The following is a 4,805-nucleotide window of genomic DNA, read 5'->3' on the forward strand; positions in this document are numbered from 1 at the left end:
GGGGGTGGGGGTGGTGGTTGTTCTTTCTCTCGTTTTTTAAAAAAAAATTCTGGCGTGTTTGTTTTTCTTCTTCTTTTGCTGCTTCTTCTTCTTCTTCCCCCTCTCTCGCTCGCTTTCCCTCGCTCTCTCTGCCCGCCATCTTTTCAAGGGGAAAATTAGGGGCGAGGAAAAAAAAAGAGAGGGTCGTAGGCGCTCTTAAAGAAAAAGAGAAAGGGGAGGGAAAAACAAAAAAAAAAGGAATGAAGAAGAAACGCGGAGGGAGGGACTGGGAAGGCTCCAGCCGCGGTGCGTTGCTGCCCGGCTCGGGGAGGCTCCGCGCACGGGGCTCGGCGGCCGGTCCCCCGCCTCTGTTTTCCCAGCCTTTTTCCCAGTTTTTCCTAGGCCTTTTTCCCAGTTTTTTCCCCTAGCCCTTTTCCCGGCCCCGCCGTTGGCTTGGGAGCTGGAAAAAGGTCTGAGCATGCTGCGTGTGATGAGCTGGAAAGTGCGCGTTGCGCGTGTTGTCCGCGCCCGCGTGCATTTATTTGTGTGTGTTTGTGTGTGTCTCCAGCTGCTTCGCCCTGTAAATATCCTGTGTTTACCAAACTTCTGCGAATAAATGGAAACGGAGGGCTCGCTGCTTAAACTCCTTGTGCTTTTTAGGTGTCTTAAAAAAAACGCCGATCGCGGGTTTCGAGCTATATATCTATATAGAAGTGTCGTGCTAAAAATAATGCTGCTCATAATAAACTGTAAAACTTCAAAACTCGGCCGTGCCTGCTCCCTCCTGCGTTTATACTTCTTGTTTGGGTTTGGCACCTCCCTGGGCGCTGGGGATTGAGCATTATTTGGAGCCTGCTTGGTTTCACTTTCAAACAAAGCTGTAGTGTTCAGGTTCGTGGGGCTGTGTGCGTCCTTAAGCTGCAGGGTTGGGTCTGGCAGGGTGTTAGTACAGGACGTGTTTCCTACAGAACTGACTTTTGACAACGTGGAGAATACGAGAAATAGTCTGTGTCCATCCCCTGGCGTGGCTGTTCCTTTCTGTAGATTTCCTCAGGAGTTAAAAGTTACTGAAATAAACTTGTTTGGCTGAGCAAATACTGATAGACTATCACTAATATTACAAGCTTTTATTTGTAGGTTTTGTTGTTTTTTTTTTTTACAGCTTCAGTTCCCTGAGACTGGTAAATAATAGTAGGTTAGGAGTTGGCATAATTAGCAAAACACACCTGTTCTTTGTTGGAATAGAGAAGCTTTTAAGATGCTTCTTCATATTTTTAATGTGTTCTATGTGAGTAGTGTGCTCAGGGACTATGTCTAAATTAAACTGTAAGTTTAGTTTTAAAGCCAAAACTGTTGTCTTTAATTCACAAAGTGTTAAGTCAAGGTATTAGAGGGGACTTGGTGACTACCATATGTGCTGCAGGATTTGGGTGAGAAGTGCAGAATAAATAGGCATCAATCAAAACAAACAAGGAATCCCCAAAGCAGTTTGGTTGCTTTATAAGCAAAAAAAAAAAGGGAAAAAAAAAAAGCCACGATTTGTATTGCTTCCAACTACCCAACTGCTTGAGTGTCCTGTGAAAGCAAGTCCTGCCTCCTGATCTGCAGCTCACAGCACTAGCAGAATGTTCTGGGTCTCATTTTGTTAGCACAGGAGTTTGGGGAGTTGTTTACATTGAGAGGCTCCATCTCAAGCAGAGTAACTCCTGACCCTAAAGCCTTCCTTTTTGGAAAGAATAAATGCTAAGATTGTGTGTTGCTTTCTGCTTAGTCCACACCAGATAAAAATACTCATGCATGTATTTGGTGTTTTGAGATGGGTTGTGCAGGGGGTAACAGTTTTATTCCATGTTCAGCATAAGCTTGATTGCAATATTGTCTTCTGTGCTTGGTGCTGAGACAGTAGCTGCTCAGTGAAAGGCTTTTTGCTTGTAGTGACCTATGCAGACAGAGTTTAAATTAAGCAAGAATGGACATAAAATGTGAAGTGTCTGAGGGTTGTTTTCAAAAACTGGTTTTGGAGTGTTAGTTGTGTTACCTTTGAATAAAATCTAGGCTTATGGAAATAAAACTTGGATCATTTAACCACCAAAGTGTTTACAGAAAGTTCAGTTGTTGTCATTTAAAAGATAGTTAGAGGAAAAGTGTGTTGAAGTGTGATGTTCCAGCTCGGTGAGTGAGCTGAGCAGCAGTGCCTGTGCACTGTGTGTCTGAAGAAGGCTGATGTTAGTCAGTGTCTGCCAATGCTACTGTTTTGTGGGCTTTGTACTGCTGGAACTGCACTGGGTACAGTGACTTAAATCTCAGTTCTTAACAGTCTTGCAAAATGCTTCTTTTCTGAGTTAAGAACAGTGTGTTTAAAATTCTCTCCTAAACTGGAGGTGGTTGATGTCTCCAAACAGGCCTGAGATCCAACCTGCCTGACCTGAGGGTCTCTTCCCCCTGAGGCTGAAGGCATTGCATGTATTTAAAGCAGTTTGCCCTGGTGCAGGCTGAAGCTTCCCATAGATTTTTACAGACACATCTTTTACTTGGTGCAAGTTCTGAAAGATGCAGTTTAATGTTTACCTCTTCACTTTGAGAGGGGCCACATGTGCAGTGAGGTGTGGGTTTCCAGCCAAGCCCTGCTGCACTCCTAGACTCTCACTCCTTTTCCCTGGAGTAATCTGGAAGCCTGATCACTCTTGTTGACAGCACAAACAACTCGGGAGTCAAATCCCTCTCCTCGGCAGCAGCTGAGTGATGTAGTGAGGGCTCATGTTTCAAAGGCTTAATTACTTTTACAAAATATATTACTCTCTGTCTACTTTGGTAAGCTATCAGGTGCTTTCAGCACAGACAGAATTCCACTTTGCTAAATAAATGAACAAAGTGTTTTGCATCTCAGCGTTGTTGATTGTTGCTCTTTAATCCTGGTTGTTCCTTCTTTGCTAATTTGCAAAATTCATTAATCCACAGTGGGTTTCCCAATCATTACCACGAGCCATATGTTTTGTTTTGTTGTGTGTGGTGTTGGTTTTTTTGGGGTTTGGTGTTGTTTCTTTTGAAACTTAGACATTATTCTTCAGTAATAGCCCAGAACACCCTTGTAGGCAGAGGAGTTCAGGGAATTAGGATGGAGCTATTGTGTACTGTGCTGCTCACTGAGCTCTCAGGACGTTTTGGAAGGATGTGCATCTCCAGCTTTTCATTCCACAGGATCTTACTGCGACATTAGTGTGTTTTTGTCAGTCATTAGTGCTTGTTGGAGATGAGCAGCTTTCTTTGGGGCACGCTAGCTCTTTAACACACTTGTTGCTAACAGCCAAGATTGGAAGGATGTAAATTCTTCTGGAGAGCAGTGTGGAAATTCACTGTAATGTGCTGCTTTTTCTAGTAGTCCTTGTTGTTTTCCCATTCTTCTTGATAAGATACTGACTGAAAAAAACACCTATATTTTGGATTCCTTTAGTGCCTTTCCAGGCCTCGGTCTCTTTTCAGCAGATGCTGTCACATTTGTCTGTATTTTAGCAGTATGGATAACTTGGGGTGAGGAGAAAATTTGTCTCACTACTTTGCTGGGCCCAGGGCTTGACATTCTCCTCTCCACCAGCAATGCAACAGGTATAGCAAAGACAATCTGAGGTGAAATTCCTGTGCTTGGGGGACCAATCTGGAACAAAATGCCTGGCTGAACTGATTCCACTTAGCTTCAAACCTTGAGATATAGACTTGGATATGCTTGACACTGGTCTGCTTTGGGAATGAACCTGTTTGTTCCTGTCTTTCCTTTAAAAAGAGAGGCAGAGACAGGAAAGGAGTGCAGTTTTCCTTGAGAGCTCTTCCACTCTTGAAGTTTGCACTTGCAACTGTGTCAGTTAAGCGCTCCACTGACATAGATGCACTTTGTGTTAGCTGTGTCAGTTAAGTGCTCCACTGACATAGATGCACTTTGTGTGACTGACCCACCTGTCATAACCAAATCCTTATTGAAGAAAATGCACATTTTTCCTTATCTAACTTTGTTTTCAACTGCTCACCTTACCCTGTGTAGCACCTTAGAGGGTCCTGGTTGTGGACCCACCAGTAATGGCCATGTGAGATAAATCTGTTTGCTAAAACTGCCCTGGTCAATCAGTTTGGCTCTGAGCAAGTGCAGAGTTTGCAGTCCAGTGCTGTTTTGCTGGGAGGGGATGTAGGATGTAGCTGCCTTTTTGCTTACCAAGGCTGGTTTAGGAACTGTGTTGTGCTGTGAGCTGTAGTGAGTGTGATAAGCTGAGCACATGTGTGTTCTGAATTGTGTGTGCAAGAGTTGTGTGTGGGTTTAGTGGGGAATGCTGTTCCTTGCTGGAAAGCATTGCCTTTTGCAGCTTGTCTCTTGGTGCCACAGTCCTGTTTAGGGCCTGGGAAATAGTATTGAAGTGCAGCTTTTCAAGGTGCCATATGAAAGAGGGAAATGTTGCCCCAAGGTTTCCCTGGAGTAAACACTTGCCTGAATGTATTACAGATCCGCTGCAAGTATGTTCCTTTCCTGGGCTGGAACAAGCCACGTGGGAATAAATTGGGATACTTGTGTCCACACTGTCGTGGTTATACTGCTTTGACTTGAACTTCATCCATATGTAGGAGCTTTGAGAGGCTTAGGGCTTGTGTTCTCAGTGCACTGGGAGCTAAGCCGTGGGTGCTCTCAGCAGGAGCTGTGCTGGGGAAGCTGAGCTCCTCCTGTGAGGAGCCTGTCCATCTGTCCCGAGCTGTGTTCCTCTGGGTGCCTTAAGCAGTAGGGAACACCTTCCCATCTGCCCTTGACTCAGCAGCCTCTGCTCCCTGCTTAGGAAGGGGTAATAGGG

The sequence above is a fragment of the Acanthisitta chloris genome, unplaced genomic scaffold (genome assembly GCF_000695815.1).
Source record: "Acanthisitta chloris isolate BGI_N310 unplaced genomic scaffold, ASM69581v1 scaffold38589, whole genome shotgun sequence".
Taxonomy (NCBI): Eukaryota; Metazoa; Chordata; class Aves; order Passeriformes; family Acanthisittidae; genus Acanthisitta; species Acanthisitta chloris.